This window comes from Rhea pennata, unplaced genomic scaffold, assembly GCF_028389875.1.
Source record: "Rhea pennata isolate bPtePen1 unplaced genomic scaffold, bPtePen1.pri scaffold_158, whole genome shotgun sequence".
NCBI lineage: Eukaryota > Metazoa > Chordata > Aves > Rheiformes > Rheidae > Rhea > Rhea pennata.
In genome coordinates, this window is record NW_026907631.1 from 1 (window position 1) to 12,037 (window position 12,037).

Below are 12,037 nucleotides of genomic sequence, written 5' to 3' on the forward strand. Positions count from 1 at the left end.
GAGGGCGCTGCACGCTCCACCCTATAGGGACCATCCGTAAAGATTGTCCCTGCCCATCCCCCATAGCGACCATGGACTTCTGCCCTATAGGGACCCTCCTCCCCCCCGCCATAGGGACCCTCCAGGGGAACACCTCTAGGGACCCACATGCCCTATAGGAGCTGCCCCATAAGGATCCTAGACATCCTGCCCTATAGGGACCCCCTCCATAGGGACAGCCCCTTGTGACATCCTGCCCTATAGGGCCCCACCCTATATGGGCCTCCCACAGGGACACCCTGCCCCTACAGGAACCCTTCCCATAAGGACCCCCCTCCCCAGGACCCCGTCCACCCTGTCCTATAGGTATTACCCATAGGGACCCCCTTTAGGGACCCACCCGCCCTGCCCTATAGGGACTGAGCTGTAGGAACCCCAGAAATCCTATATAGACCCCCCCCATAGGGACCAGGCACTCCTCACCCTATAGGGACCCCCCATAGGCAACAGGGAGGGGGGACTGCTCTGGGGTCTCCTATAGGGCCCCCCACCGACACCCAAAGGAGCCAGGCACCACCAGGATGCCTCAAATTCTGTATTAAATTGTTTTTCTTCTTTTCCCAGAAATCCAGGAAAAAAGGGAGCAGGGGATACAAACAATTACAGGAAAGGCGGGGAAAAAAGTCATAATAACCAAAAAAAGCAATTTCCCCCTCCCCACCCCCTCTTCCCACCCCCCTTTTCCCCCCAGTTTTGCAGTCGGGCTGGCCGACCCCCAAGGCTACGCCCATAGAGGGGAAAAAGAGTGTTAACGGAGCCCCAAAATGCCCTTTATTCACCCCAAAACCAACCCTGGGAGCCCCGAACCACCTCCACAATCCCTTCCTTCCCCCCCGCCCCCCGAGCCCTTCCCAGTTCTCCCAGTTCCCAGCTAGGACTGGGAACCCCCTCAGGCAGGAAGGAGCCTCCGGGACCAGGGCAGCATTTTGGGGTAGAAACCTTCTGTTTGGGAAATCTGAATTAACTCTGGGTCTGGGGTAAAATAGGGGCAGTTCTGAAGCAGGGAAGTCCCTTGTCCTCCCAGTATACCAGTAAAAACCTCTCCTTCCTCCCAGTATACCAGTAAAAAAAAACCCTTCTTCCCAATATACCCGTAAAAAAAAATTTTTCTCCCAGTGAACTAGTAAAAAACTGCCATCCTCCAGTAAACCAGTGAAAACTGCCATCCTCCCAGTGTACTAAGCAAAAGTTCCTCTTCCTCCCAGTATACCTGCTAAAGCCACCTGCCTCCCAGTATACCAGTTAAAAATGATTTCTCCCAGTATATGAGCAAGAGCAGATGCTGGGTTGCCAGTAGACCAGTCAAAACCCCACCTTCTTCCCAGTGTACCAGTGAAAAAATGCCTCACTCCCAGTATAGCCGCCATCATTCCAGTATCCCACTTGGAAAGCCATGTCCTCCCAGTATACCAGTGAAAAGGGGCCTTCTCCCCAGTCTACCAGTTAAACCCCCCCCATTCTCCCAGGATACCCAGTAGTGAAGTTCAGTCCTCCCAGTGTACCAGTTACCCCCTGGTCTGCCCAGTATACCAGTTAAAAGCTGCCTTTCTCCCAGCAGACCAGTTAAAAGGGGTCTCTCTCCAGTATACCAGTTCAGATTTCCCTTTCTCCCAGTAGACCAGTTCAAATATCCTTTTCTCCAGTGAACCAGTTAAAAGGGGCCTATTCTCCCAGTACACCAGTTCAGATTCGCCATCTTCCAGTGTACCACTTGAAAGGGGCTTCTCTCCCAGTAGACCAGTTCAAATTCCCCATTCTCCCAGTAGACCCGTAAAAAGGGGCCCATTCTCCCAATATACCAGTTAGAAAGGGCCTATTCTCCCAGTACACCAGTTCAAATTCCCCATTCTCCCAGTAGACCAGTTAAAAGGGGCCCATTCTCCCAGTAGACCAGTTCAAATTCCCCATTCTCCCAGCAGACCAATTAAAAAAGGGCCCGTTCTCCCAGTAGACCAGTTCAAATTCCCGTTCTCCCAGTAGACCAGTTAAAAGGGGCCCGTTCTCCCAGTAAACCAATTCAAATTCCCGTTCTCCCAGTACACCAGTAAAAAAAGGGCCTCCCTCCCAGTAGACCAGTCCAAGCCCCTCTCCCAGGACACCCACCACCCCTCCGCGGACCCTTCCCCAGGCGCCCGGGGGTCAGGGCCAGGGTCTCCAGACGCGCCGGGGCGGCCCCGGCGGCCCCCCGGCCCCGGCCCGGCCCGCCTTGGCGCACCGGCGCCCTGAGTCCTCCTGGCTGGGGCCGTGGCCCACGCGGGTGTCATGGCCGACGCGGGTGTCATGGCCGACGCCGTGGTCGGGCCCGAGACTAGGCCCGAAACTAGGCCTCAGACTAGGCCTCAGACTAGGCCCCAGACCAGGCCCGTAACCGGGGCAACCGGGGCAGGTGGGGCCGTCTCCGGGGCAACCAGGGCTGTCGCCGGGGCAACCGGGGCCGTCCGGCCTGTGAGTAGGCCCGAGAGCAGGCCGGTAACCGTGGTAACCGGGGCTGTCGCCGGGGCAACCGGGGCTGTCTCCAAGGTGAGCGGGGCTGTCTCCAGGGCGCGGGGGGCCGTCGCCAGGGCAACCAGAGCCATCGCCGGGGCAACGGGGGCCGTAGCTGTTGTCAGGCCTGCGAGCAAGCCCGAGACCGGGCCTGTAACCGTGGTAACCGGGGCAAGCAGGGCCGTCTCCAGGGCAACCGGGGCTGTCTCTAGGGCACTGGGGGTTGTTGCCGGGGTAACCAGGGCCGTCTCCAGGGCAACCGGAGCCATCGCCAGGGCAATGGGGGCCATTGCGGCTTGTCAGGCCTGGGTGTAGGCCCCAGAGCAGGCCTGTGACCGTGGTAACCGGGGCAAGCGGGGTCATCTCCGGGGCAACCAAGGCCATCTCCAGGGTGCCGGGGGTTGTCACCAAGGTAACGGGGGCCATCTCCAGGGCAACGGAGGCCGTTGCCGCACCCAGGGCCGCCATCGGGCCTGTGCCTAGGCCCCAGCGCAGGCCCGTAACAGGGGTAACCGGGCCCGTAACCAGGGTAACCGGGGGACGTGGGACAGGCGGACCCGGCCCGCGGCGGCGGGGCCAGTCCGTGGCGGCCTGGGGGCGAGCGGGGGCCGCCGGGGGGCCGGGGGGCGTCCGTGGGGCCGGCGTCCGTGGGGCCGGCGGCCTGCAGGAAGCGGGCGGCGCGGGCCAGGCACTCCCGGTAGCCGCTGCGGTAGCGCCGCAGGAACAGCTCCGCCGTCGCCGAGGGCTCTGTGGCGGAGAGAGACACCGTGAGGGCCCGCGCCGCCCCGCGCCCCCCGCGCCAGCCCCATAGTGGCTTCTCAAAAGGCCCCATGGGGCTCTGGCTGTCTCCCAGGGGCATGTGGGGCAGGATGTGGCACCTGCACAACCCCATAGGAGCCACCTGAGAAGACCCACGGGGTCCTGGGTGCCTCATGTGGGGTGTGGGGCAGGATACGGCCCCCGCACAACCCCATAGGAGTCACCCGAGAAGCCCCATGGGGTCCTGGGTGCCTCATGTGGGATATGGGGCAGGATACGGCCCCCACACAACCCCATAGGAGCCACTTGAGAAGACCCATGGTGTCCTGGGTGCCTCATGTGGGGTGTGGGGCAGGATACGGCCCCCACACAACCCCATAGGAGCCACTTGAGAAGCCCCATGGGGTCCTGGGTGCCTCATGTGGGGTATGGGGCAGGATACGGCCCCCGCACAACCCCATAGGAGTCACCCGAGAAGCCCCATGGTGTCCTGGGTGCCTCATGTGGGGTATGGGGCAGGATACGGCCCCCACACAACCCCATAGGAGCCACCTGAGAAGCCCCATGGGGTCCTGGGTGCCTCATGTGGGATATGGGGCAGGATACGGCCCCCACACAACCCCATAGGAGCCACCTGAGAAGCCCCATGGGGTCCTGGGTGCCTCATGTGGGATATGGGGCAGGATACGGCCCCCACACAACCCCATAGGAGCCACCTGAGAAGCCCCATGGTGTCCTGGGTGCCTCATGTGGGGTATGGGGCAGGATACGGCCCCCACACAACCCCATAGGAGCCACCTGAGAAGCCCCATGGGGTCCTGGGTGCCTCATGTGGGATATGGGGCAGGATACGGCCCCCACACAACCCCATAGGAGCCACCTGAGAAGCCCCATGGGGTCCTGGGTGCCTCATGTGGGGTATGGGGCAGGATACGGCCCCCACACAACCCCATAGGAGCCACCTGAGAAGACCCATGGTGTCCTGGGTGCCTCATGTGGGGTATGGGGCAGGATACGGCCCCCACACAACCCCATAGGAGCCACCTGAGAAGACCCATGGTGTCCTGTGTGCCTCATGTGGGGTATGGGGCAGGATATGGCCCCTGCACAACCCCATAGGAGCCACTTGAGAAGACCCATGGTGTCCTGGGTGCCTCATGTGGGGTGTGGGGCAGGATATAGCCCCCACACAACCCCCTAGGAGCCACTTGAGAAGACCCATGGTGTCCTGGGTGCCTCATGTGGGGTGTGGGGCAGGATATAGCCCCTGCACAACCCCCTAGGAGCCACTTGAGAAGCCCCATGGTGTCCTGGGTGCCTCATGTGGGGTGTGGGGCAGGATACGGCCCCTGCACAACCCCCTAGGAGCCACTTGAGAAGACCCATGGTGTCCTGGGTGCCTCATGTGGGGTATGGGGCAGGATACGCCCCCCGCACAACCCCATAGGAGCCACCTGAGAAGCCCACCAGGGTCCTGAGTGCCTCACATGGGAGTAGGGCAGGATACGGCCCTTGCACAACCCCATAGTGACCATCCAAGAAGCCCCACAGGGTCCTGGGTGCACCATGTCGGGATGTCGGGCAGGATGGAACCCTTGCACAACCCCATAGGAGCCACCCGAGGAGACCCATGGGGTCCCGGATGCTCTCAGGCACGGTGTGGGGCAGGATACGGCCCCCGCACAACCCCATAGGAGCCACCCGAGAAGCCTCACGGGCTCCTGGGTGCAGTTACGGCAGGGGGAAACCGAGGCACCGACCTGAGAGCGGCTGCGCCCGCAGGAACTGCACCGTCTTCTGCAGGATCTCGGCCTTCTCCACCTTGGGGTTTCGGAGGCGCTGGGTGGGGGGGGGTCGGGGGGGAAGCGAGAGAGAGGCGGGGGGGGACACATGTAACACCGCGACAGCGGCGGTGGTGGCGGGGGGGGGGGAGGCGCGATGGTGCCGCGATGGTGCCGCGGGAGGGGGCGATGACGGCGGTGAAGCCGCGTTGAAGCGGCCTTCGAGGGGAGGCGACTGGCGCGATGACGAGGCGCTGACGGCGAGGAAGCCGCGATAGAGCCGCGATCGAGCCGCGACAGAGCCATGATAGTCACGATAGAATCGTGATAGCGCCGTGATAGCCGCAATAGAACCGCAATAGAACCGCGATAGAGCCATGATAGTCGCGATAGAGCTGTGATAGAACCACGATAGAGCCGCGATAGAGCCGTTATAGAGACATGATAGTTACGATAGAACCGTGATAGAGCCGCGATAGAGCCATAGTCGCGATAGAGCCGTGATAGAGCCACGATAGCACCGCAATAGTCGCAATAGAGCTGTGATAGAGCCGTGATAGAGCCGCGATAGAGCCACGATAGAGCCATGATAGTCATGATAGAACCGTGTTAGAGCCGTGATAGAGCCACGATAGAGCCATGACAGTCACGATAGAACTGTGATAGAGCCGTGATAGCCGCAATAGAACCGTGATGGAGCCGCGATAGAGCCACGATAGAGCCGCGATAGAGCCGCGATAGAGCCATGATAGTCACGATAGAACCGTGATAGAGCCGTGATAGAGCCATAGTCGCAATAGAGCCGTGATAGCACTGCGATAGAGCCGTGATAGAGCCGCGATAGAGCCGCGATAGAGCCGCGATAGAGCCATGATAGTCACGATAGAACCGTGATAGAGCCGTGATAGAGCCATAGTCGCAATAGAGCCGTGATAGCACTGCGATAGAGCCGTGATAGAGCCACGATAGAGCCGCGATAGAGCCGCGATAGAGCTGTGATAGAGCCATGATAGTCACGATAGCACCGTGATAGAGCCATGATAGCCGCGATAGAGCCGCGATAGCGCCGCGATAGTCGTGATATAGCCGCGATAGCCGCGCCAGAGCTGCGATAGAGCCGCGATAGCGCCGCGATAGAGCCGCGATAGCGCCGCGATAGTCGCGCCAGAGCCGCGATAGAGCCGCGATAGCGCCGCGATAGAGCCGCGATAGCGCCGCGATAGTCGCGCCAGAGCCGCGATAGAGCCGCGATAGCGCCGCGATAGAGCCGCGATAGCGCCGCGATAGTCGCGCCAGAGCCTCACCTCGTCGCGGGTGGCGGAGAGCAGCAGCAGCCGGAGCCGGTCCAGGCTGCGGTTCATGCGGTCGCGGCGACGCTTCTCCATGAGCGGCTTCAGGAGCTGCCCGGGAGGGAGCGGGAGGGAGAGGGACAGAGCCGAGGGCCGGAGTGAAGGCGGGATTCAGAGCCGGGCCGGGCCGGGCCACGACCGAGCCGAACCGCTCAGGCCAGGGCGCAACCGAACCGAACCGGGCTAGGGACCAAGCGAGTCAGGTCGCGGTGAGGCTGAACTGGGACAGGTTGGGATCGAACTGGGTCAGGATAGGGCCGAACTGGGCTGAACCGGGTCAGGATGGGTTGGGAGCCAGATCAGGTTGGGATGGAGCCAAAATGGGCTGGGTAGGGTTTGGGTTGAACTGGGACAAACCAAACTGGGTCAGGATGGGGGTGAACTGGGCTACACCGGGTCAGGATGGGGCCAAACCAGACTGAACTGGGCAAGGTGGGATGGGGCTGAGCCAGGTCTGGTTGGAGTTGAAGCAGGCTGAACTGGACCAGGTTGGGGCAAAGCAGGCTGAAGTGGGCCAGGTTGGGGCAAACCAGGCTGAAGTGGGCCAGGTTGGGCTGGGGTTGAACCAGGCTGATTGGGATGAACTGGATCAAACTAGGCTAGTTGCATTGGGGGCAAACTGAGCTGAACAGGGTCAAATCTGGTTGAGGCCAAACTGGGCCAAGTTGATTTGAGGCTAAATTCGGCCAAACTGTGCTAGCTGGGTTGAGGCCAAACTGGGCCAGGTCAAATTTGGGCTAAACTGGGTAAAACAAGACCAAACTGGGCCAGGTCAGGTTAGGTTTGACCTGGGCCAGGACTCGATTGTACCAAGCTGGGTTCAAACTGGGCCAAACTGTGCTGAACTGAACCAAGCCTGGCTGAACTGGGCTGGCAAGGACAAAGGCCAGTTCAGGCAAAACAAATCAAACTGGGCTGAACTGGGCTGAACTGGGTTGAGTCAGGACAAACCTGGGCTGGGTTAGATGAACTGGGCCAAGCTGGACCAAACTGGGCCAATCCGAATTGAACCAGGCCGAGCTGGACTGATCCGAGTCTGAACCGTGTCAAACTGAGCTGAAGCGGATCAAACCAAACTAGATTGAATCAAGCTAAACTAGGCCAAACTGGGCCACACCAAGGTCGCGTGAACTGGGACACAAGCCTGGACTGGACTGATATGAAGTGGACCAAGTGGTAACTGGACCCAGCTGGGCCAAACCTGAAATGGGCCAATCTGAACCAAACTGGGCCGAACTGGGCCTGGGCTGAACCGGGCCAAACTGGGCAAAACTGGGCAGATCCAGACTCAATCAAGCCAAAGCCAAACAGGGCCAGAGCTGAACTGGGCCAAACTGGGCTAAGCCAGTTTAGGGACAAGTCAGATGGGGCTGAACTGGGCCAGGGCTGAACCAGGTTGATCTGGGCCAAACAGAGCCAAACTGGGCCAAGCCTGATCCGAATCAACCTAAATGGGGCTAGGGCTGGACCGGACGAATCTGGACCAAACTAGGCCAGAGCCAAACTGGGCTGATCCAGGCCAAACCCAATCCAGACTGACCTGAGCTGAACCAGGCTGACCTGGGCCAGGGCTGAACCGGGCCAAGGCCAATCTGGGCCACACTGGACCAAACTGAGCCAAGCTGGGTCCAAATCAGGTTGATCTGGTCCAAACCAGGCAAAGTGTGAGCTGGACTGACCCAAGCCAAACCAAGCTGATCTGGGCCAATTTGAGTCAAACCAAGTTAGGGCCAAACTGGGTTGATCCAGACTGAACTGGGCCAGGGCTGAACAGGGCCAAACTGGACCAAACTAGGCCAAGCCTGATCCAGACCGATCCGAGGCAAACTGGACCAAACCAGGCCAAGACTGAACCAGGTTGATCCAGGCTGAACCAGACCAGGGCCAATCTGGGCCAAACTAGACTGAACTGGGCCAAGCTTGATCTGGACCAACCCCAGCCAAACCGGACTGACCTGGGACAGGACTGATCTGGACTGACCCAGGCCAGGGCTGATGGCAGCCAGGGCCAATCTGGACCAAAACAGACCAAACTGGGTGAAGCCTAATCCAGACCAACTTGATCTGGACCAGGGCTGAACTGGGCAAGGACTGAACTGGGTCAGTTCAGGCTGAACGGGACGAAGTCGATCTGGGCCACAGCTGAACAGCTGAACAGGGTTGATCCAGGCTGAACCGAACCAAGGTTGATCTGGGCCAAACTGGACTGAACTGGGTCAAACTGGGCTAGGGTCAAACTGGGTCGATCCAGATTGAACTGGACCAAGGCCAATCTGGGCCGAACCAGACCAAACTGGGCCAAGCTTGATCCAGACTGACCCGAGCTGAACTGGGCCAGGGCTGAACCAGACCAGGACTGAACTAGGTCGATCTAGGCTGAACCGGGCCAGGTCAATCTGGGCCAAACTGGACCGAACCAGGCCAGGGCCAAACCGGGCTGAACCAGACTGAACTGGGCCAATCTGGGGCCAGGGCTGAACCAGGCTGCAGTCGAACCAGGTTGATCAGGCTGAACCGGACCAGGGCAGATCTGGACCGAACCAGGCCAAGCTTGATCCAGACCGACCCAAGCTGAACCGGGCCGATCTGGGTCAGGACTGAACCGGGTTGATCCAGGCTGAACCGGACCAGGGTCGATCTGGGCTGAACCTGACCAAACCCGATCCAGGCCAGGCTAAGGGGGACAGTTTTTTGGGGGGGGAGGGGGACCGGGCGGCCGTTACCTTCCTGTCGCCGTGGGGCTCCGCGGCGCTGCTCATGGTGCCGGGCCGAGCCGGGCCGATGCGGGCCGAGCCGGGCCGAGCCACAGCGGGTCTGAGCCCCACCGGCCCCCACCGCCCGCCGCCCCTTTTATGGGCGCCGGTGGCTCCGCCCACCGCGACCCCCACTCCCACCCCACCCCCGGTGGGGGGGGGGCTTGGACGCCTGGGTCGTCAGTGGGGGCAGGGGGACTGGGAGGACTGGGAGAACTGGGGGGGGATGGGGGGAATGGGGGCACTGGTGGGGAATGGGAGGAACTGGGGGGATGGGGGAACAGGGGGACTGGTAAAACTGGGGGAACTGGAGGGAACTGGGGAATTGGGGCACTGAGGGAAATGAGGGAACTGGGAGGAACTAAGGGGACTGGGGGAACTGGGGAGAAATGGAGAAACTGGGGGACTGGGAGGAACTGGGGGAGCTGGAGGGACTGGGAGGAACTGGGGGGGAACGAGGGGAACAGGGGGCACTGAAGGAAATGGGGAACTGGGAGTAACTGGGGGAACTGGAGGAACTGGCAGAACTGGAGAGAACTGGGGGAACTGGAGGGAAAATGGGCAACTTGGGGAACTGGAGAACTGGAAGAACAGCGGAACTGGGGAACTGGAGGGACTGGGAGGAGCTGGGGGAACTGGAAGGAACTGGGGGAACTGGGAGAACTGAAGGAACAGGGGGAACTGGAGGGACTGGGGAAACTGGGGGGAAATGAGGAAACTGGGAGAAATGGGGACTCGGAGCTGGGAGAACTGGAGGAACAGGGAGGGGACTGCAGGGAACTGGAGGGACTGGGAGGAGCAGGGGGACACTGGGGGGAAATGGGAAAACTGGGGGACTGGCAGACTGAGGGAACTGGAGGGACTGGGTGAACTTGGGGGGACTGGAAGGGCATTGGGAGGCACTGGAGCACTGGGAGAGCTGGGGGGATACTAGGAAACTGGGAAGCACTGGGAGGGCATTGGGAATGCTGGAAGCACTGGGGAAACTGGGGGGCACTAGGGGGATACTGGGGAACTGGGGTGATACTGCGAGCACTGGGAGAGAATTGGGTGAGCACTGGGGGGAACTGGGGTGATACTGGAAACAGGGGGAGCACGAGGGGAGCACTGGGACAGTGGGGGATACTGGGAGCACCAGGAGCCCTAGACCGGAGCCGCCCGGACGCCTGGGTCCGCTGCAGGCTGGAGGAGGGGGGGAGGGAGGGGGTGGGCACACACGCGAGGCCTCCCGGACGCCTGGGCCCCCCCTCTCCGCGGGTCTCTTTGATCCCGCACGCGTCCGCGCCGGACGCCTGGGCCCCCTTCCCCGTGGGAAAAGCGGCGGGCGCGAGGGGGAGGGGGACCCTGGGAACCCGGACGCCTGGGCCCCTCGCCGGCTTGGGAAGCGGGTGTGAAGTGGCGGGGGGTCCCTGGGAGCCCGGACGCCTGGGCTCTCCCAGAGCGCGCGCCGGGCGGGGGAGGGGCGCCGGCGGCCTTTTGGGCTCGTTTGGCGGCGATTTGGGGCTGCCCGGAGCCCCCCCCCCCCCTTCCCTCCCCCTCCCCCCACTCCTCCGCCCCCGGCCTCCGCTCGGACGCCTGGGCCCCCAGTGTAATGGGGGATGTGGTTCCCCCCCCCCCACAAAAAAAAATGCACTCGGACGCCTGCCCCCCCCCCCAAGTCGCTCCCGGACGCCTGGGCCCCCGGTGCAATGAGGGGAGCAGTGCTGTGCCCCCCCCCCCGAAATCCTCCCCCCCCCACTCGGATGCCTGGGCCCTTGGTGCAATGGGGGATGTGGTTCCCCCCTCCCCCCCCCCATAATCCACTCGGACGCCTGGGCCCCCCACCAGGACGCCTGCCCCCCACCCCCACCCCGTGCAATGGGGGTATTTTGCCCCCCTCCCCAATCCAACTCGGACACCTGCCCCCCTCCCCCCCCCCCCCCGAATCCTGCCCGGACTCCTGGGCCCCTTTTGCAGTGTGAGGGGGGGGATAGTGCTGTGCCCCCCCCCCAAATAATCAACTCGGACGCCTGGGCCCCCGCTGTGACCCCACCTGGACTCCTGGGCCCCCCAGACTCCCCCCCCCCAGTCACCTCGGGCTCCCCCGTGACCCCACCCGGACTCCTGGGCCCTCCAGACCCCCTCAAACGCCTGGGCTCCCTCCACCCCCCCCCCCCCCGGACACCTGGGCCCCCAGTGCAACCCCCAAGACCCCACTCGGACGCCTGGGCCCCCCCCCCCCACCGGACACCTGGGTCCTCCCCAAACCCTCACTCGGACACCTGGGCCCCCGGTGTAATTCCAGGCGCGGGGGGGGGGGAGGGGGGGAGTGATGCCCCCTCTTCCCCCCCCCCCTCCGGACGCCTGGGCCCCCGGTGGGGGCGGGAGGTGCCAAATGGGCCCGGGGGGGGGGGCGGGGCGGGGACAAATGGCCGGAGGTGGCGGGGGGGGGGGGGGGGGGGAGGGGCGAGGTGTCACCTGGTCCCCGGGCCACGTGCCCCCCCCCCCCCCCGCCCGGACACCTGGGCCCGCGGGGGAAGGGGGAGAGGGGAACTGGGGGAACTGGGAGGAACTGGGAAAACTGAGGAGACCAGGGAGAACTGGGAGGGACTGGGGGGGAACTGGGGAGACTGAGGGAACTGGAAGGGACTGGGGAAATGGGAGAACTGAGGTCACTGGGAGAACTGGGGGCACTGGGAGGGACTGGGGGAACTGGTGAGATGGGGGAACTGGGAAGGACTGGGAAGTTGAGACTAGGGAGAACTGTGAAGGACTGGGAGGAACTGGGAGACTGGGGGGGCTGGGGGGACTGGGGAGACAGGGGGAACTGGGAAGACCTAGGAACTGGGAGAACTGGGACTGGGAGTTACTGGGGAGACTGGGAGGGACTGTG